Source organism: Gracilinanus agilis, chromosome 6 (assembly GCF_016433145.1).
Source record: "Gracilinanus agilis isolate LMUSP501 chromosome 6, AgileGrace, whole genome shotgun sequence".
NCBI lineage: Eukaryota > Metazoa > Chordata > Mammalia > Didelphimorphia > Didelphidae > Gracilinanus > Gracilinanus agilis.
Window position 1 is genome coordinate 56,891,778 of NC_058135.1, and position 22,296 is coordinate 56,914,073.

The following is a 22,296-nucleotide window of genomic DNA, read 5'->3' on the forward strand; positions in this document are numbered from 1 at the left end:
ACCGCAGACATTTATTAGCTGTGTGACCCTGGGCAAGTCACTTAACCTGGTTGGCATCAGTTTTCTCATGTGTAAAATGAGCTGGAGAAGAGTAGGGGCAGCTAGATAGAGTTTTTATTTTTAATTAAAAAAAATTAAAGATATTATAAGAACTAATGTCTGAGACTAGGCATGCCTTCTTCCCTGCACATGCTCCTGAGTCTCAGGGAGAAAAGCCTCAAACACAGCAGTGACCAGAGGATATTTTCACCACTGACTTTATTTCTTGATGCAGCATAGCTGATCAAGAAGCTGCTTTCTGGCTGGCAGGACAAAGTAGCTTGACTGTCTGGTTCATTTGCTGCTGGCCTGAGGAGAACCCTAGCCCCTTCCCAGGCTCAGCTGCTCTTCTGACCTTTCAGACCTCACAAGGTCATTCCATCTCCAGGATTCCTTCTCCTAGAATCAAGAAAGAATAAACAGGTCAGAGGCAGAAGAAACATCAGGAATGCGAATTCATACGCCATAGGGAGAGCTGAGGGGGAAGATCGGGGAGTGAGACCTCACTTCCAACCTGGAGGCTTACAGTATTCCTTCCCTCTATCACGGCTGGCCATGAGACAGGGTGATTTGGCCTTCTTTGTGCACTCTCAGTTCCAGCTCAGTAAAAAGGCTCTTCTTCGCCTGGACAAGAAACAGTCAGAATGTCGGTGCATGCTCTGAATCAGAGGCAGAATCTCTGGAGTCAAGCCTGAGACCCCCAGAAGATTCAGCAACCAGAAACACCACTACACACCCCACACAAACATGATCCTCCAAAATATCAAACAAACCTGGGGGTCAGAGAGAGGGGAGAAATCTTTCCCCTCCCTCAATATTTCACCCAGTCTTCCCTGACCCAAGTGCAGACAGCATAGGAAATGGAAAAAATACTTGGAACCAAGGGACATGACTTCTAGCCATGATTCCCAATACTTACTAGCTGTATGGCCCTGAGCGATTCACTTTACCAATCTCAGCCTCAATTTCCCCATTTGTAAAATAGGTACACTCGCATGATTTTCCTCACATAGTATCACAAGGGTAGCACTTTGTCAACCTTTAAGCACTATGGAACCATGACTTCTCATTGATGTTGTCCCATCATCAACATTTTATTCTATCTTCTTTTCTGAGCCTTGTGTTGTTCAGTTATTTCAGTCTTGTCCAACTCTTCATGACCCCTTTTGGTGTCTTCTTCCTGGAGTTGTTTACCTTTGTTTTTTTTCTCCACCTCATTCTATAGATAAGGAAACAAAGGCAAACAAGGTCAAGTGATTTGCCCAAGATCATACAGCTAGTGAGTAACACCAGATTTGAACTCAGGAAGATGAGAGTCTTCTGGACCTCTATGTGCTACAGCACCACTTAGGACTCCTTCTTTTTTTTCCTTTTCTTTTCCAGGCTAGATGTATAGTGGCCACTCACAGCTTGATCTCTAATTGCTGACTGACATTGGAGCTTTGATCTGCTCTGGGCTGGGCTGTTCCTCCTTAGGTAGCCTGCTGACCCTCTGCTCTTAGGAGCTCGCCATATCGGTACCAGACTTAGCACAGACCACCAATTCACTTTAGTCTCACTGAAGCACAGAACTCCAAGCTCGAGGGAGGATTGTAGGATTTAAAGCTGGGGAAAGTCTTAGAGATCTTTGAAGTCATTCTTGGGCAATTCCTGGAAGTGATGGCCACATCACACAGCTGACATATCAAAGTTGCAGGTGACTAAGCCCTTCAGATCTTTTTCAGATTCCACCCTTCTCACCCTTCTCCTTTCTCTGACCACCCCACTCTCTAGATCCCATCCCTCCTCTTCTAGATCCTCCTAAAGCGGGGGCACAGCCATGCTCAGCATCAGGCTGGCACTCTTGAGGGGATGACCCAGAGTTTTCTCAGCCTGGTCTGTCTCCTCTGTTGCCCCTCACCTTCTGCTGAATTGTCTCTGTGCAAGGTTTGGTTTCGGTTCCTCATGGCTGTGCTCCAAATGATGCATCATCCTCAGAGCATGAGTCTTGGTATTATTTACATTCAAGCCTATAAAACCTTTTGCACATAGCTGGTAGTACTAGCAAATACACTATTGTTAGAAATGCTTGCTCTAAGCCAGCTGCCTTAACAGTCCTCTTCCTACTTGGTTTCAGAGTGGATCCCTTTCCGTTTGTTCCTAAACAGCCTGGACCATGCATAATTTATGGGCATCTATTAAAAAGGGTTGCCAGGGATCAATAAAGATGTAAACATGCCCACTATTGGAAATACCTCCACAGCAGCTGAAACCCAACACCAGATTATTCTTTTCACAGAACTGTTTTTGTTGTTTTTGACTGCATCTAGGATTTCACTGGAGGAGTTACAAAGCAACAGAGCTGGAGAGTGACCTGAAGCCCAGAGATGATAAGGGATTTGCCCTGGGTCACACAGCCACTATGTAACAAAGGTAGGACTGGAACCCAGATCCCACTGATACCAAGGCTAGCTCCCTATCCACTATATCACAACTGCATCTTCACAAAGTCAACTGAGGAGACTGAGATCTTTTTGGCCTTAATGGTTTCCCCTCAATCTACCCCAAAACTTCATAGACTATAAGCCTGCCAGTCAATGAGTAAGCATTTATTTGGGGGTGGCTAGGTGGCACACTGGATAGAGTGCCACTCCTGGAGTTGGGAGGATGTGAGTTTAAGTCCAGCTTCAAACACATCCTATCTGTATGACCCCAATTGCCTAGTACTTGACTTTATGTCTTAGAGTCGTTACTAGGCCAGAAAGTAAGCATTTAAAAATAAAAGAGCATTTATTTGGTGCTTATTGCAATGCCAGGCACTGTGTTAGATGCTGGGGAAACAAAGAAAGCCAAAAGATAGCCTCTCCTTTCAGGGAGCTCCTGGGCTAATGGGGAAGACAGCATGTAAATGACTTCATACAAACAAGGTGCTAACAGGATAAATGAGAATTAATCAATAGAATGAAGGGGATCTGGAAAGGCTTCCTGTAGGAGGTGAGATTTTAGTGGGGAATTGAAGAAAGTCAAAAGGTGGGGAGATGAGGAGAGAGAACATTTCAGGCCTGAGGAACAGCCAGTGAAAATGCCTGGAGCCAGGAAATGACTTGTGCAAGGAATAAAGGAAGCCAAGTCAAAGAATGGGGGGAGAAAGGGAAGGTAGGAAGGTATAAGAAGACTAGAAAGGAGGGGAGAAGGGCGGGTTATGAAGGGTTTTGAATGCCAAACAGATTTGATATTTGATCCTGGAGGTGATAGGGAGCCAATGAAGTTGATTGAGTGAGAGGAATGATGTGGTCAGCCCTGTGCTTACATGAAAATTACTTTAACAGCTAAGTGAAGGACAGACTGGAGTAAGGAGAGACCGGAGGGAGGCAGACCCGGCAGCAGGAGTTGCATGAGGCGATGAGGCCCTTCACCAGGGTGGTGCCAGTGGGGTCAGTGGAGAGGAGGGGGTGTATACGAGAGATGCCACAAGGGTAAAATCCAAAGACTTGGCAATCAGCTGGCTATGGGGGGTGAGAGGCAGCAAGGGGTCAAATGCTGTGAGCCAGAGGGACTGAGCAGATGGCATTGGGGTCAGGGTGCACCTTCAACTACAGCCCAGAGCTTTTCACTGCAGTCTATATCAGTGACAACTTAGCATAAGCAGAGTTCACCATGTTTACAGAAGAGATGGTCTATCAGTCTGTTATCAAACTGACCTGCAGATTACATGGGGATTCCACACCTTATTATCAGTATCTATTTGTGACAATCCTACTATAAACAAGAAAATCTTCACTTGTTCTTTATCTACTGAATACTTGGGGTATTGTGCGATGTATTTATCCAGTATCTTGGCACCACACTGATAGTTGCTATACAAACATACAGGGCTGATTCTAAGCATGCTTCTTGTTGAAAGACAACAAAGACAGGAAACCATAAATACCAAACCAGAAAGGCATTCTTGCACTCTTTTATTCAGAGACATAACTAAGCTAGGGCCATCAAAGCTCTGACTCAGGTACACAGCATGCTTCTGTCTAGTAGTGACTACCAACTCTGAAGTTCATCTCTGTGTCCCCACTGAGCCACACTGCTGAATGGGAAGACCACCCCTTGAGCAAATCCCCGTTCCTGGCATTCTAGATAGCAAAACAAAACCTCTTTTACTAATGGCTCATCTTGGAGCTTCCCTCAGTACTTGGAATAGCTCAGCCTCCCAAGAGACTGAAATTGCCCTCCCTTCTCCTACTGGTGAGTTCCTCCTGAAAGTACCATCTTGTGGAAGGCCCCACAAGCCACAAAGCCTTGCCTCCCTTCATTCTCTTCCTGGCTTCTTTACTTCCAAACCATTCCCCTACCTCGAGTACCTTGATCTCTCCCTCCCTCTCCTACTTTTCATGTTCCTCCAAAGGTGCCATCTTTTCCCCTTAGAATGTAAGCTCCTTGAGGGCAGGACTAGCTTTCTTTTCACTATCCTAAGTGCTTAGCACAATACTTGGCTTAAGTGCCTAATAAATGCCTTGTCCTTCCTTTTCTTCATCCTTCTTCCCCATCCACCCTCATGGGATATGACATTCTCTATCTCCCAGTACAACTCTACCCATAGTAGTCCTCTCCTCCAAGCAACTGTTGGCTCAACTTATCCCTAGTTAACACAGAATCATAGAATCGAAAGTGTGGAAAGCTACTGGCTAGTCCAACCTATCCTTGAAAGAAAGACTCCCTCTAGCAAATGGTCAGCCACCCTCTGGTTGTACCCTCCCACTGAGGAGAAACTTAGCATCTCTGGAAGAAGTCCGTTCCGCTTTGGGACATTTCTAATTATTAGGAAGTTTCTCCTTAAATCAAACAAAGCTAACTTTGTCTCTTGGTAGTTCTACCCATTGCTCCTGGCTCTACCCTCTGGGGACCAACAGAACAAGTCTGATCCTTCTCCTCCATCCCAACCCTTCATTTGGACACAGCTATCCTATCCCTCATCTCTCCCCTGAGTCTTTTCCTCTCCAAGCTAAATATCCCAATTCTTTCCACTGATTTTCCTGCAGCATAGACCCAAAGCCTTTGCCATTCTGGTGGCCCTCCTGCACACACTATTCCTGTCAGTGTCCCTGGATTTTGGAGCTTGGATGCTTTTCATTGTATCAAGCTACCTCCTGTCCTAGAAGAACATAGTCTCTGGGAGAGTTCCCCAGCTTTGCAGGCACTAAATCAAACCCAAAGAATCAAGTTCCCAACTGGACTTGTGAATGCAGTCAAATGAATGACTGTGACTTAATACTTCCAGATAAGTGGGCAGTTAGGGGATGATGTAATTCTTGGTTCTGATTCAAACCTCTAAGATGGAGACAGAGGCCATATAACTCTTGAGTCAAATTGGGTCTAGGGGGCAGCTAGGTAGCACAGTGGATAGAGGGCTAGGCCTGGAATTAAGAAGACCTGGGTTCAAATCTGACTTCAGACACTACCTAGTGTTTCCCTGGGCAAGTCATGTAACCCTAATTTCCTAGCTCTTACCACTCTTCTGTCTTAGAATTGATACTAAGTTAGAAGGGAAGGAAGGGAAAGGGAAAGAAGGAAAGAAGGAAGGAAAGAAAATGAGATAAATGTGAGTTATTGAAAACACTTAATATTTACAAATTCCAGCTGTGTGGCTCTGGGCAAGTCACATAACCCTAAGAGCCCATCCCTTACCACTCTTTTGCTATGGAAATGATACTTAATATTGATTCTAAGATGGAATGTTAGGGCTTTTAAATAAATAAATATTTATTCAATAGTTGAAAATTACTCAAGGGCTAATAAGATTCTCTGTGCTACCCCTAGAATTTTGGGGGACTAGGACACTTTGACCAGCTTTAGAATAGAGAATGCTAGGGCTGAAAGATTTTTTACCGCAGATTAGGTTGCTTTAAACTAAATTTGTGGTTCAAGCCACATAAAGTACTGTCTCTGAAATGTGCTGGGATTGGAGGCAGTAGGAAGAATATTTAAGCTCTAAGGGGTTTTTAAAAAGGAAAATAAGTAGATAATTATCATTAGATTGGCGAAATCATGTTCCTTTGATAGTTCTTAGAAATGAAGTTCTTTATTTTTGTTTTGAAAGCTTTTACTTTAAAAGTATTCATTTGTAACTAAATATACACCATCTCCTTCCTCATTTTTTTCTGGAGCTAAACATTTCATATACATTTTAGTGTCACATTGAAGAACGTTGAAAGCTACAATATCTTCTCATATTCCATTTGCTATAGAAGAATTATGCTTTAAAAAAAATAATAGTAAGGGCTAGGCACTTGGGGTTAAGTGACTTGCCCAGAGTCACACAGCTAGAAAGTGTCTGAGGCCATATTTAGACCTAGGACCTCCCATCTCTAGGCCTGGCCCTCAATCCACTGAGCCATCCAGCTGCCCCCATCTATACAATTGAATTGGTACCATGAGTGGGGCACTATAGATGTCTTTGCGACAAGTCTAAGTGTTGAGAGGCAGTGTAGAGAGAAGGTTCAGTGGATATAGTCAGGCTTGGAAAGGAAGACATGAACCCCACCCTACCCTCCTCCTTTCATAAGACAGAGAATTAGATACTTTCTGGGATGTTTACATAGAAATTATGAATTCTCATGAAAAATGAACATTTCTATGTGATGGAAATATTTATTTTGGTAATTTCAAAAAGATGCTCTCAAATATTTATTTAGTCTTGGGTAGACATATTTCAAACTAACAATATTTGGGAAACTTATAGACTAGAGTTCACTGATCACACTGCCCTCTGAACATTTCCCATGCAGAGTTGGCCCGAAGTCAAACAAATGAACTTCAACGCAGAAGTCAACTGCAGATTATATTTTCTAATGGAAATAAGCAAATGGACAAATTAAATCTACAGGTAATCATTAAGCCTCATTTTATTCCATAGTATTAATAATGTTCCCATCAAAACATCCTGTTTAAATTAAAATTTTTTTAGTTACCAAAAATTATTTTTTCTCTCCTTCCCACTCTTCTCATCCCCAAATTGAAAAGAAAAAGAAAAGAAAAACCCTTGGAATGAATATGCATAATCAAGCAAAACAATTATTGTTGAGTCATTTATAGTCACATTTAACTCTCTGTGATCCCATTTAGGATTTTCTTGTCAAAGAGACTAGAGTGGTTTGTTATTTCCTTCTCTTATTCATTTTGCAGATGAGGAGGCTGAGGCAAGTAGAGTTAATTGACTTCCCCAGGTTCCTTTAGCTAGTATCTTGAGGCCAGATTTGAATTTGGGAAGTCTTACTGACTCAAGACCCAGACCTCTTTCCATTTTATATCATCTACCTGCCAAACAAAGTATATTCCCACATTAACATTTTGTACCCTGAGCTCATTACCTCTCTGACATGTAGTAATGCTTTATCATTGGGTCTCTGGAATTGCAGTTGGTCACTGTATTAATCCAAATTGTCAAGTCTTCCAAAGTAGTTTGTCATTAAAATATTCTTGTCATCATATACATTTCCTCCAGTTTTGCTCACTTCATTCTGGGTCAGTTCATATACAAAGCCTCTCGGGTTTCTCTAAATATCTCTTTTGTCATTTCTTATTACATAGTAGTATTCTATTAAATTCACGTACTGTAACTTGCTCAGTCATTCCTTCATTTCCAATTGTTTAATACCCCAGAAAAAACTCACTATAAATGTTTCAAATGGGGACCTTTCCTCTTTTTTTTTTTTTAATCTCTTTGGAATGTAAGCCCAATAGCCTAATAATAATAACAATCACTATGGTCTAAATAGCACTTACTATGTGCCAGGCACTGTGTCAAGCACTATACAATTATTAACTAATTTAACAATAACCCTGGGAGGTGGGTACTATTATTATCTTTAGTTTACAGATGACAAAACTGATGCCTACAGAGGTTAAATTACTTACCCATGAACACACAGCTAAAAGGTGTCTGAGTCTGGATTTGAATTCAAGTCTTACTGATTTCAGGACTGGCGCTGTATGTATGCACTATGCCTAAGCATATGTCCAGTCACCAAAATCATTTTTCACCCAAAAAAGGATGACAGAAAAAAAAAACCCATTCAAAATCATGGGTATGGCAGAAAGAACACTAACCTAGAATTCAGGAACCCAGGTCCCAGCTCAACAATAAGTTGTCTGAGTGACTTGGGATAGGTTATCTCATTTTGGGGACCTTGGTTTCTTCATATGTAGAGAGCTCTTGAATTAAGCTATTATATTTGGAACTTGTAATTTGAAATTTTCTTTCTGGAGGTGATCTCTGGATTCTTTCAATTTTTATTTTATTTTCACGTTTGAGAATATATGGACAGTTTCCTTTGATATTTTCTTATATTATGATGTCCAAGTTTTTTTTTATTATGGCTTTCAGGTAGTTCAATAATTCTTAAGTTATCTCTCCTGAATCTGTTTTCCAGGTCGGTTGTTTTTTTTTTCAATGAGATACTTTATGTTTTCTTCTGTTTTTTTATTCTTTTGATTTTCATTTTTATTGTTTCTTGATGTCTCATGAAATCATTAGTTTCTAGTTGCTCAATTCTAATTTTTAAGACTTGATTTTCCTCTGTCAGTTTTTGTATCTCCTTTTTTCCTTTGGCCCATTTCTTCCTGCATTACTTTCATTTCTCTTCTCCACTTTTCCTCTGCCTCTCTTAATTGGTTTTTAAAGTCTTCTTTGAGCTCTTCCAGAATCTATGCCCAATCCATATTTTCCTTTTGGACTTTGCAGTGTTTGCTTTGCTTTCACTGTCCTCTTCTGTGTCTGTACCTTGCTTTTTGTCTCCATAAAAATTCTTTATATTTAGGTGCTTTTTGTTGTACTCTCATTTTTCTTACCTTTTTATAGGTTGGCTCTGTTTTCTGGGAGGTTAGAGTGCCTTCTTAAACTTCAGTTCTTCCTCAATGCTACCCTTAGCTTTATTTCTGGATTTCTGCCAGTTTCAGTTCTTAGTATGATGGCCTGAGGGCTGGGAGCTCTGAGAGCCACCACCCTCTACTGATTCAATTAACCTTTGAGATGCTGAAAGCTTAAAGATTTGCCTCAGGCTTGGGCATGAGCTTTTGGTCTTTCTCTGAGCTTGATCAGATCAGGAATTGCTCAAATTCTTGCCTCAGGCTTGGGTGAAGCTTTTGTTCTCACTGTGGGCTTGATCTTGTCAGGCACACAGAAGATTGCCCTGTCCTGGGGCTCTGCCTTGAGCTTTTTTTTTTTTAAACCCTTACCTTCTATCTTAGAATTAATACTGTGTATTAATTTTAAGAAAGAAGAGTGGTAAAGGCTAGGCAATGGGGTTAAGTGACTTGACCATGGCCACACAGCTAGGATGTATCTGAGGCCAGATTTGAATCTAGGACTTCCCATCTCTAGGTCTGGCTCTCAATCCACCCCACCCATGCCTTGAGCTTTTGGCAAGAGGAGGAGACCCCCTCCCCCACTTTGGGTCTACCAATTACCCAAAACTGGGATTGATGTCCTCACCCATAGGCCCTGACTGGGACTCCTAGCTTTACTCTGGGCCCACACAGATTATCTCATTCCAGCACTGACTGCCCTGGGCTGGAATTCTAGACTTCACTACAGATTTGGAATTTCAAGGGATTTGGGTTGATTTGGACCTCTATTTTCCCAGGCAGGATCTCAGAGTCTGGATGTTGGCTTGGACTCAGCTTCAGAACCTGGGACAACAGATGTGGGTTAGAGGTTTGCTTTTGGTTTGTTCTTTACTATTTGCTATAGCCTCCTGCTGGCTATGCTTCCCTCTCATCCCAGTACACCAGATGTTCTCTGCCTACCTTTTGGGTTTTTCTTTTCTTGAATGTTGTTTCACTCTGTCTCCTTATTGATTCTTTCATTTTGTGGTGATATTTTAAGATTAGTTGAAGAGGATTCTCATGGTGACTTTGAGCTTCTCTGCTCTACTCCACCATTTTCTCTTCCTCTGTAGAAAAAGGGAGCACAACTAGAAGATAGATCAGTGGCACACATTAGGGTCTTGTTGAATTTTTGCCCAATTGAATTGAATATGGGTTTTTTTAACCCTTAACTTCTGCCTTAAAATTGATATTAAGTATTAGTTCCAAGGCAAAAAAAAAAAAAAAAAAAGGAATGTAAACTCTTAGGTGGATAAAGTACTGGTCCTCGAGTCAGGAAGACCCAAATTCAAATCAAAATGTGTATATTTAAAAATTCTGCAACCCTTGGCAAGTCACTTAATCTGTTGAAACCGAGGCAAACAGGGTTAAGTGACTTGCCAGGGTCATACATCCAGTAAGTTTCTAAAGCTGCCTTTCCCTGCCTTTCTCACAGGATTCTGTAAAGACAGGACTCAAAGTGTTCTTTAAGTCTCCATTTTTATTATTCCTTCACCATCACCATTCAAAAGAATGAGAATCAATTTCTCTTATAAGAATCTATTTTGCCATCTCCCTCCACAAAAGCTCTACCACATAGATGACTTTGAAGTGATCCATTTGTCTGGGATCCTTTCTGATCCAACTGGGGAATCAGGAGATGACCACACAAGGAATTATTCCACTTTGAGAAGAACCTTTAGGAGCATTCTTTCTCCCTTTCCTTCCTGCCACCCAAGTTTTATTTGCCTTGACAAGGCCAAGCTAAATGTTTTTTCCCTTGTTAGGAACAGCAAAAATTTTTCCATAGTCCTTTCCTTCCAGACCACAACAGGCCTCCTCCAGTGTGTCTGGCTGACCTCAACTTTTCACCTTAATCCCTGTGGATTTCCCTCCCAATTTTCTCCAGAGAAAGTCTCTGGAGTGTGGACTCCAGCCGCAAGAATGAAGGAAATGTTCTTGTTGAATATTTTCCTACCCTTGATTACCATTCTGTTTTTGGGAAGCTCCAGCGTGGAAATGAACCCTTGTTCCAGGCATGTTTTCCTTGGGCTGGGATTGGGCTTACAGTCTTCAGTCAGAGCACTGAGGGAAGTGGGGGTCTTAGTCGGCGGTAGTTTGAAGGAGGATACCACATCAAATGCTGCTCCTGTTCCTTATTTCTTCTCCTTTGTGAACTCTATTCCACATGAGTCTCCTTTAATATTGGTGCACTTTTTCCCCCCTCTGCTTTTTATTCACGTCTGTGTCCTGATCCTCATTTCTGCTCCCTCATCAATCAGTCAAAAAGTGTTTTATTTATTAAGCTTTTACTAGGTGCATAGTTATATGTGTAAGAGCTAAATATACACAGCCCTGTGTGTAAGAACTATTGCTATAAAAGCATAGTCCCTATCCTCAAGGGGCTGACGTTCTAATAAGGGAGACCAAGAACATAATCAGATCCATACAACTATTTTGTTGTTCAATTGTTTCTGATTCTTGATGACCCCATTTGGGGTTTTCTTGTCAAAGATCCTGGAGTGGTTTGCCATTTTCTTCTCCAGGACATTTTACAAATGAGAAAATGGAGACAAATAGGGTTAAGTGACTTGTCCAAAGTCACACAGCTAGGAAGTATCTAAGGCCAGATTTGAAATCAAGTCTTCCTGACTCAGAGTCCAATGCTTTATCCACCTAGCTGCCCATACAAGCTATCTACAGAGTCCATTCTTCCTCCACCACTCAGGTTTCACAGTAATAAATGTTGGATTCAGCCCAACATGGCTGGAAACCTGCTTTTCCTCTCCAGAACCATTCCAAAGCCCTGTGACCAGTCCTACAACCCTAAGGGACATTCTCTAGGCCTCCTGGCCCACTTGATTTTTGGTCTCAGGTGGAAAGCTCTGGTCTGTTTCAAAAGTAAAAAGTCTTTATTAATCAAACATCACTTGAGGTTAACACTGATTTGTGTACTTCTACTTGGAGAGTCGTCAGCTGTTTCAGAAACGAGTATCGCCATTCAGATGAATGAGAGCTGTGTTTTTCATTCCAAGTTAATACTTTCTCGCTTTATTTCGCATTTAGACTTATGATTTCATCAGTGTAAAAGCACTCTTAGTGAGGAATTCTCTCTACCAATGCCCATTGGCACCTCCTCTGTACCTCAGACTCTTATAAAACTGTTTAAATAATATTTATTTCATTGGACAACAAATTCTTCTCTCCTGGAAAAAGAAATATTGACCAAGAAACATCTTCATTGCTTATACCTCTCTGCCTCCTACAGTACTTAAATCATTCCCTGGTAATGAATTAGTGGCTTAGGGGGACATAATTCTTTCAGAGAATGTGTGATTTGGGGGCAGTGTCTAAAACAGTGCCCAATGTGAGTTACCACAATCTGCCATAAAGATTATGAATTGTGAAAATGGAAATGTGTTACATGGAGGCACCTCTGAACTTGCCAGGTAATTCCCTCCAAGATGGTTCAAGTTATTTTTTCTGCATCCACTAAAAACTTGTGAACCCTTACAGCTGGAAGACACAATCAGTTTAAAGCAAAAGCATTAATGAAATGTTGCAATTGAAAAAAATAGGGGGCAGCTGGGTGTCTCAGTAGATAGAGAGGCAGGCCTTGAGTTGGGAGGTCCTAGGTTCAAATTTGACCTGAGACACTTCCTAGCTGTGTGACCCTGGGCAAGTCTCTTAACACCCATTGCCTAGCCCTTACTGCTCTTCTGTCTTAGAACCAATTCACAGTTCTAGTTCTAAGAAGGAAGGTAAGGGTTAAAAAAAAAGTAGCAATTAAACTTTTCTCCCATACACCTGGGAGCACACTTGCTAATCTCTCTCTCTCCATATATATATATGTGAAAATATAAGCAGGGGAGGTATAAGGCCAAGGACTATGTACATAGGAACAACTTATGCCTCCAATGCTGTTGAGAAATTGATATTTTCTATGGATACCATCAAACTGTTCATGTAGGGCTTACTCCCCTGATGGTTTCCACCAGATCTATTCCACTGGCCAATGTCCTTCTTGACATCTAGTCTCTACTCAGGCACTTTTTTGCAGGACATTGCTTAGCACCAAGCAATGGGCCTACAGCAGAATATGTAGCATCCTTCTCATTCCAGTTTCTGGCATCAGCTGAAGTCCTTGGCTATCAAGCACTTCTTTGACAAGGGCTCTGTCATTCTCCTTCAGTTCAAAACTCAGAAGCGTTTCCATAGTTTGGGGTTTTTTTTTAAAGCCTCTGGGGACAGTGAAGTGGCTCAGTAGATTGAGAACCAGGCATGGAAACAGGAAGTCCTGGGTTCAGATCTGGCCTCTGACATTTCCTAGTTGTGTGATCCTGGGCAAGTCACTTAACCCCCTGTGCCTAGTCCTTACTGTTCTTCTACCTTGGAACCAATACATGGTAATGATTTTAAGACAGAAGGGAATCTCTTTAGGCTTCTTCCCCACCCCACCCCCCCTTTATGAAGTGACCTGTCTTATTTGCTTCAAAATCTAGCTTGAGACTCTCAGACAACAAAGGGCAGAAAAACTCCTGACTAAGCAAGACATAAAGTATGGAGTGAAGGGATCAGTCATCACAGATAATTCATTAATTGGTACTCCCTTTTATATTTCTTCGACTGTAATCTTGAATTATTTAAGCCTTTTCAAGTTTATATTTGATATGTTTGTATTCTCTCTCCAAATAGATTATATGTACATTAAAGGGATCTGTGTGTGTGTGTGTGCATGTAATTTTCATTCAATAAATATCTACTCAAATAGATCCATCAACTCATCAATGTAGATGTTGCCACTCATGAAGGAGATCACAACCCAACCATGCCTTCCCTGCTTTATGTAACTTTTGTCTGTGTTCTCCCATAAGTTCACCATAGGGAGTTCATCTTATATGCTGGTGAGCATCCACAATTTTTCCTAAAATTGTTTCTTTTTTTTTTAATTTTTGCTTTTTTAAGCCCTTACCTTCTGTCCTGGAATCATTACTGTGTATTGGTTCAAAGGCAGAAGAGTGGTAAGGGCTAGGCAATGGGTAACAAGTGACTTGCCCAGAGTCACACGGCTGGGGAGTGTCTGAGGCCAGATTTGAACCTAGGACCTCCCATCTCCAGGCCTGGCTCTCAATCCACTGAGCTACCCAGCTCCCTCCTTTTTTTTTTTTTTTTTTTGAACCCTTACTTTCCATCTTGGAGTCAATACTGTATTATAAATGTTTCATAAAGTTTTGTTTAAAAAAATTATGTTTTTTACCTTAGTCATTCTTTAATCATTTATTATATTTTAATGATCATCACACACCAATAAATATTAATTACCAGCACTCTGTGCATATGGCCAAGTTCAAGCTAAAATTTCTATAAGGCTCTACATGGTCTCAGAGTGTCTTCTGATGTTATTGTTGTTCAGTTATTTCAGTGATGTCTGACTCTGAATCCATTTGGAGTTTTCTTGGCAAAGATGCTGGAGTGGCTTGTCATTTCTTTCTCCAGATCATTTTACAGATGAGGAAAGTGAGGCAAAAAGTGTTAAGCGACTTGCCGAGGTTCACATAGCTAGAAAGCATCTGAGATAATAGGCTTCTGATAACATCAATCTTATTTGCTAGACATCATACTATATAGAACAGGGGTCGGCAATGTATGGCTCTTGAGCCACATCTGGCTCTTTTGAGGGCAAGATATGGCTTTTTCTGCAGGAGCCATAAAGTCAATTTTTTTTCAGGCGCTGTTACAGGAGCAGCACTGTGAGCACTGTACGGCTCTCATGAAATTACATTTTAAAAAATGTGGCGTTTATGGCTCTCACGGCCAAAAAGGTTGCTGACCCGATATAGAATAACTATTTAGCTTCTAGCTATCTAGCACAACAGGTTTTGAGTGACAATCCTAGAGGTCACTAATGATCTGTGTGATACAGTAATGTAGTCAGCCTTCTAGATGGTACAGTGGATGAAGGAGTTCTGGACCTAAAGACAGGAAAACATAAGTTCATATCCAGCCTCAGACACTTACTGTGTGACTCTGAGCAAGTCACTTTACCTTTGTTTCCCCTAGTTCCCTCAACTGTAAAATGAAAATAATAACATCATTTAACTTGATGGGTAGTTGTTAGGATCAAATGAGATGATATTTATAAACCACTTAGCATAGTGCTTGGCATAGAGTAGGTGCTATAAAAATGCTTTGGAGAAGGAAAGTATCTTTGCCAAGAAAACCCCAAATGGAGTCCCAAAGAGTTGGTCATGACTGAAAAACAACTGAACAACAACAAAAATATAAATGCTTATCCCTTTCTCCTTTTCTAAATGTCTCATATTCTTATCAATTCTCTACCTGGGTTCTAAGGCAATTAAGCAGTGTGTTTCGATATTTCTTTAAAATTAATAGAATATTGGGGGCAGCTGGGTAGCTCAGTGGATTGAGAGCCAGGCCTAGAGATGGGAGGTCCTAGGTTCAAATCCAACTTCAGACACTTCCTAGTTGTGTGACCCTCGGCAAGTCACTTAATCCCCATTGTCTAGCCCTTACCACTCTTCTGCCTTGGAGCCAATACCCAGTATTGACTCCAACACAGAAGGTAAGGGTTTAAAAAAATTAATAGAATATTAATAGAAATGCATGATTTCTCCCAATTAACCAATTAGCTCTGAGCCCCCACTTCAGTTATTTCTTAAAATAGAGAAACTTCTTGTCTTTAAACTTCAAACTCTCTGTCTCTTTGCTTCTCTCTTTGTCCCTAACTCTGTCTCAGTTTCTCTCTTTATTTCTATTTCTCTCCCTCTCCACTCCCAGTTTCATAGGTTTAAATAAACTTCAATGTTATCTGCTATATAATCTACTAGTACTATAACAATGCAAAGATCAATATACATATTTTGACTATATAAGTTTCAAGAAAGATTACAGCTGGAGTCACTTATAACCATAAACTGCTATGATTGACTTCTTCACAGAAATTGGGGCTAGAACCATAGCCCATCTATTCAGTTCTTTCAATATTTGCAATTCAAGGGCCTCAAGAATTCTTGGGGGGATCTTTTACCAAAGTTCTGTCAAAATGTTTCTTCATACTCTTTCTCCTTGACAGGTAATTCGGTCTCATAGAGAGAAATTGCTCTTAGTTTTGTTTTTTTTCTCAGCCATGAAAGTTAACTTTCTCTAGACAGCAGTTAAATTGTTTTCCCTAAAGATTCTTCTACTCCTAATGATAAAGCAACAGTATCCATAGTCTCTTGTAAGAAGGGCTATTAAAGAAGGTTTTGCAATAGTCTGTGAGAAAGACAGACATAGAGACAAGAATGAGAGAAACAGACACACAGACATAGGCAATGTTTTAAAATGCTGTCTTTCCAGAAATGCAGTGTGTTACAGTGGCTAGAGATCTGCTTTCAAGTTCCAGCCTTGGGACTAACATAGTGACTCTTTGACCCTAGATAAGTTTCTTAAATCTACCCCAGACAATATTCTATGGCTGTACAGTAAAGAACAATTGATCAGAATAGTAGATGGAGTAGTTTTTTCCTCTAGAATTATCTAGGTTCGAATCCCTGCCTCCCCAATAGATTATAGAAAAATCATAACTTCTCAGAACCTATAAAATGAGGATATTAATACCTACATCACAGGATTTTTTAAAAAATCGCTTTACAAATCATCCCAACATAAAATAGGGAAGTTATTGTTTAAAGCAACCATTTACCTAAACAGGGATAGCAGAAGGCAAGAGGAGGCAGTATTTAGGTAGATATGAAAAGAATCATTAAAATATCTACCACAGACAAGGTATAGCAGTGACTTCAGGGAAAAAACTCTCAGAATTTGGATTATAGAATTAGAGATGGAAGAGTCTACTAAGGTCATCTATTCCAACCCCTTCATTTACAGCTGAGGAAATGGAGGCTTAAAGTTAGGTGACTTGCACAAGATAACCTAGGTTAAAAAAAAAAAAAAAAAAAAAAAAAAAAAAAAAGAACCTAGCTAAAAAAAAGCAGTGTTTGGATTTGAACCCAGGTCTTCTTGGCTTTGAGGCCAGTGATCTATCCACTATGCTAGGCTGCTTATTATTACTCTTCTCTTTGCCTCACCTCTCATATCTAGTTAGTACCAGGTCCTTTCCTCCTTTTGTTTTTAACCTTTACCTTCTGTCTTAGAATCAATACTAAGTATTGGTTCTAAGGCAAAGGAGAGTGGTAAGAGCTAGGGGTTCAGATGGGGGTTAAGTGACATGCCCAGGGTCACAAAACTAGGAAGTATCTGAGACTAGATTTGAATGTCAGACCTCCCAACTCCAGACCTGGCTCTCTTATCTACTGAGCCAACAAGTTGCTCTCCCAGGTCCTTTTGATTCCATCTATATAACATCTCTCCCATCTGTTGAGATGGTCTCTCCTCTTTACTCCCACAGCCACCACTCTCATACAGGTCCTTATGACCACCTACTTATGCTTCTGAAATAGTCAGTGTATCAGGCTTCCCACTCTCTCCTCTCTCCTCCAAACCATATGTTATATTGCTGCCAAAATGATCTTTTTTTCTTTTTCTTTTTAATTCATGCATCTGGCCATGTCAATCCTCTGATCAAAGATTTTCCAAGACTCGTCCCTGGCATTCTAGGCCCTCTACAATCTAGAGTTGCTCCTACTTTTCTAGATCACAGAGGACCATAGAGATCTTCTAAGTCGCTAACTGAAGAGAATAGTCAGAAAGGAAAGCAAGTCGGAAAGCACACTCATAGGCCACATAGGAATCTGTCAGAATGAGAAGAAATAAAGCTGGACTCTGAGCAATAGATCAAATGAGAACTAAACTGGGCTGATGAAGACACAGCTAACAGCTAAAGGCTTTGTACTAAGCAGCTGTAATCTGAGGACATGACAGCTTCCATACTTGGTGGCACCAGTTGACCACAGTAATCAGTAGACCATCCTTACCAGTGGCATCAAAAGATGATTTCTGTGGGAAAGTTTGCTTGTCCAGCATTATTTTTACCTTAAAAAGTTTGGAATGTTCTCCAAATATCCCCAAGTTCTGGCAAAACAACAGTATTACAAAACTCTTAAAAAGAAACTTAAATCTTACTTTCTGTCTTTCGATTGATACTAAGTATCGATCCCAAGGCAGAAATTGCGGTTATGTGACTTGCCCAGGGTCACATGGCTAAACTGTATCTATGCAGCTGCCCACCCCTTTTTAACCCTTTACCTTCTGTCTTAGAATTAAACCTAAGTATCAGTTCCAAGCCAGAGAAATGGTAAGGGCTAGGCATTACAAAACACTTTTACAAAAGTATTTTATTCATAATAACACTTTGAGGTGGTCTAACTCCATCTTAGAGAAGTTATATAATTTGCCTGTGGTCCCACAGCTAGGGTGTGATGGGGCTTGGATTCCAACCCCAGTCCCCAGGCTTACTACCTTCATGAATGCCCTTATATGCATCTTGGGCTACTTCAATTAAATCCAACCACTATTTATTAAGCTCCAGCCAAATGTCAGCACCTTGTTGGATGTGAGATAAATGCCCCCAAACCCCTACTCTGAACAAAGTCTTTAAAAACAATCCATTCCCTCAAGGAGCTGACATTTTGCCTAGGAGAAGACAATATGAGCACGGATAAGTAAATAAAAGGAAATGATATCAGGAGAGAGCACTCACGTCTGCAATGAACATGAAAGGCTTCATAAAGTAGATGGAACATTGAGCTGAGTCTCATATAAAGCTAAAAATTCTGAGAGAATCTTTTCTAGCTATGGAGGCAAAAGGTGAGAGATGGAATTGTTGATTCTGAGAATTCAACTCTAGGAGGTGGGGCACACAAAGAGAAGTAATATGAAATAAGCCTGGCAATCTAGGTGGGAGCCATATTGGGGAGGGTGTTTAAATTTAGGCTGAGACATTTATATTTTATCCTACACGATTCTAGAAATCACTAAAGAGTTTTGAGTAGGGGAAGGACAGAGGATTTCACCATTATCGATTTAAAGTTATTAGACTACAACCAAATCCTGCATCTTCATTGTATTATGGAATAAACTAATGCCCAAAGAGAGGAAATATCTGGTCTAAGGTCACATTATACAGCAGGGCTGAGATTTGAATCCACATACTTTGATTCCAAATACAGTGGGCTTCACCACATCTTTACGTGGTTAGATCTTTGTTTTGGAATGATTACTTCAACAGCAAGGTGAATAATGGATTAGAAAGAGAATAAAGGGGAATCTAGGTGACCCAGTGGTTAAAGAGCCAGGATTGGAGTTGGGAGGGCCTGGGTTTAAATCCAGCCCAGCTGTGATCCCTGGAGAAGTCATTGAATCCCAAATGCCTAGCCCTTACTGCTCTTCTGCCTTGGAACCAATAATTAATATTGATTCAAGAATAGAAGGTAAAGGTTTTTTGTTTTCTGTTATTTATTTATTTTTTAAAAAATCTTTTTATTTTTAGAAAAATTTTCCATGGTTACATAAATCATGTTTTTACTTTACCCTTTACCCCCTCAAACACCCCCCCTCCCCCCGCCGCCCCACTCTGCTGTAGCTAATTCGCATTTCCACTAGTTTTATTATATGTGGTCAGTCAAGACTTATTTACACATTATTGATAGTTACATGGGTGTGGTCTTTTCAGGTCTACATCCCCAATCATGTCCTCATCAACCCAAGTGTCCAAGCAGTTGTTTTTCTTCTGTGTTTCTACTCCTGTAGTTCTTCCTCTGAATGTGTTCCTTTCCATAAATGTTTTTGTTTTTTAAGGAAAGAGAATAAAACCAAAAGGAAAGGTAGTCACTTAAGAGATCGTTAAAATAGTTTAGGTAAGAGGTAATGAGAAAGGGTCAGATGAGAAAGATGTCTTGAGGTAGAACTGATTGAATTTGAAAAGTGATTGAATATATTGGATAATGGAAAAGAAAAGAATCAAGAATTACTGAGTTAGGGCCCTAGATGACTTTATTTATAGCAACATGCTCAAAAGAAAAAGATGAGTGTAATTGGCCAATCCAGGTGATGGCCAGAAGGCAACTGCCAAGGGATATGCACACCAAAGGTCATGAAAGAGATCTAGCAGAAAGCCAAAGGAAAGAAAGATCAGTTATGGATAATTAGATCTTTCATATGCTCCTGTTTCCAGATTCAATCAGCTGAATTCAATAAACATTTATTAGGGCTTACTACGTGTAAGGCATTGTACTAGGTGCTGAGGATACAAAGATAAAAACAAAATTATCCCAGTTCTCAAAAGGGTGGGACCTTATTCTCATTTAAGTAAATACAAAATGTATACAAAGCACTTAAAACATAATTTTAGGAGTAGTGGTGGTGGTAATGGTTCTAGCCCCTGGACAGAATCAGGCTAGGCACTTGAGCTGAGCTTTAAAAGATGATAGGGAGGAGCAGCTAAGTGGCTAGAGAGCCAGGCAGTTGGGAGGTTCTGGGTTCAAATTTGGTCTCAGAAACTTCTTAGCTATGTGACCCTGGGCAAGTCACTTAACCCCTATTGCCTAGCCCTTTCTATTCTTCTGCCTTAGAACTGATATGAAGACAGAAGACATTAAGACAGATTGTAAGGCAGAAGGTAAGGGTTTAAAGAAAAGATGCAAAGGATTATGTGAGGAAAAGGTGAAGAGGGAGTGTATTCCAGGCATGGGGACATAGGCTTTGTCAAGACACAATGACAGATTGATTATTGTATATAATAAATAGTTATAGGCAGATTGTGAAGAGCTTTACAAGTCAAATAGAAGTGGTTATAATTATTCCTAGAGGTAAGAAGGAGGGAGTCACTGGAGTTTCTTGACCAGAGGAGTGGCATGGTCATTTTGGAACATCAGTTTTGAGGCTGTGTGGAAAGTGGATTAAAGAAGATTACAGGATGATTAAAAAAAAAAGCTGGAAAGACCTACATGAACTGACACAGAGTGAAATAAACAGAACTAGGAGATCGTTGTACACAGAAAGAGCAATATTGTATGATGATCAACCATTAAAGGCTTAGCTACTCTCAGCAATACAATGACTTGGGACAATTCTGAGGATCTTGTGACAAAGAATACTCTCAACCTCCAGAGAAGGAACTGTTGGAGTCAGAATGCAGATCAAAGAGTACAATTTTTCGTTTTAGTTCATTTGGGATTTTGAGTACTCTCTTAAAACAATGACCGATATGGAAATATATTTCACACGATAATACATGCATAACCCCCACCCCCAAAAAAGAGACTGTTACAACAATCTAAGTGAGAGGTGTTGAGGGACAGAATTAGTGCAATGGTCTTGTGAGTAGGGAAATAAGGACAGATTTAGGTGATGTTGTGGAGGCAGAATTGATGAGGCATGGCAATTGACTGAATATGGCGGTACTGGATAAGGTGAGAAAGAGGGACTTCTTGAGGTTGGCTCCACAGTTGAGAACTTGGAGGATGATGGTACCCTCAACAGTGATGAGGAAGTCAGAGAAGAGGGCTTGAGGTAAAATAGAATGAGTTGTGTGTTGGATGTGTTAAGATGTTTTGGAACATACAGGAAGAGATGTCCAATATGCAATTGACAAATTCAGGAGAGAAGCTGGGGCTAAATATATAGTTGTTGTTTATATAAATGTTTTTATACAAATGTCATATGGGAAGCAATGAGATCACTGGGAGAGTATTAAGAAGAAGAAAAAAAGAGGACCTAGGACAGATCTCTAAGGTACACTCATAGAGGGAGATGAGATTAGGATGATGATCTTGCAAAGGAAACTGAATGGCCAAAAAGGAAAGAAAAGGACTAGAAAAGAGAAAAGAACCCAGAGAGAAGAGAGGGCTTAGGAGGAAGAAGTACCAAGTGTTATCAAATACTGAGGACAGACACAAAGGCTGAAGACCAAAAAAAGGTCACTGGATTTAATAGTTGATTTTATACTACTATTGCTACATCAACCAATGGTTAGAGCAGCAGACTTGGAGATAATGTAGATTATTATTTATAATTGTAAACATTAACTAAATTTGTTTAAACATAGCTCTATGAGATTTTTTTAAAAAACTGTCTAGCCCAAAACGTTTTCTATAGGGGGTCAGGCTGACCTTAGAGAAGGAAGCTGGATGGCTGTCAGGAATGTTTAGATCCCTCCAAGTGCTTGTCTTGGGTCCCCTCAGATTTTGTTTTGGATTGACTAACCTGCTGGTGTACAGTTCAAACTTCCCTTCTCATGGAAATTACCTACTGTCAAAGAGGCCAATCAGACAAATGTCCTTATGCCCTTCTGTAAACTGAATAATGTTATCTCACAAAGATTTAGTGAGGGAACTAACTCTTCCCTCCAGCTCTTTCTCTCCCTCTCCCTCTCCCATTCCTTCCCCCTCTCCCTTTCCCTCTCTCTCTCTCTCCCTCTCTCTCTCTCATCTCTCTTTCTCTCTCTCTCTCCCTCTCTCTCTC

At 40.5% G+C, this 22,296-nt stretch overlaps 1 long non-coding RNA gene across 5 annotated transcripts in view; it reads right to left on the minus strand.

Annotated features, from left to right (window-relative positions):
• Nucleotides 1-241: 241 nt before the first annotated feature.
• LOC123251078 overlaps nt 242-22,296 on the minus strand; it is a 33,524-nt gene continuing 11,469 nt past the window's right edge. For 3 of the 5 annotated variants that reach the window (XR_006506494.1, XR_006506493.1, XR_006506491.1), the window contains exons 3-5: nt 1,079-1,258; nt 554-663; nt 242-438 (exon numbers count right to left, since the gene is read on the minus strand). This is a non-coding gene — a long non-coding RNA (uncharacterized LOC123251078). The remainder of the gene's footprint in view (nt 439-553; nt 664-1,078; nt 1,259-22,296) is intronic. The other 2 variants (XR_006506492.1, XR_006506495.1) reach the window with 2 other exon arrangements.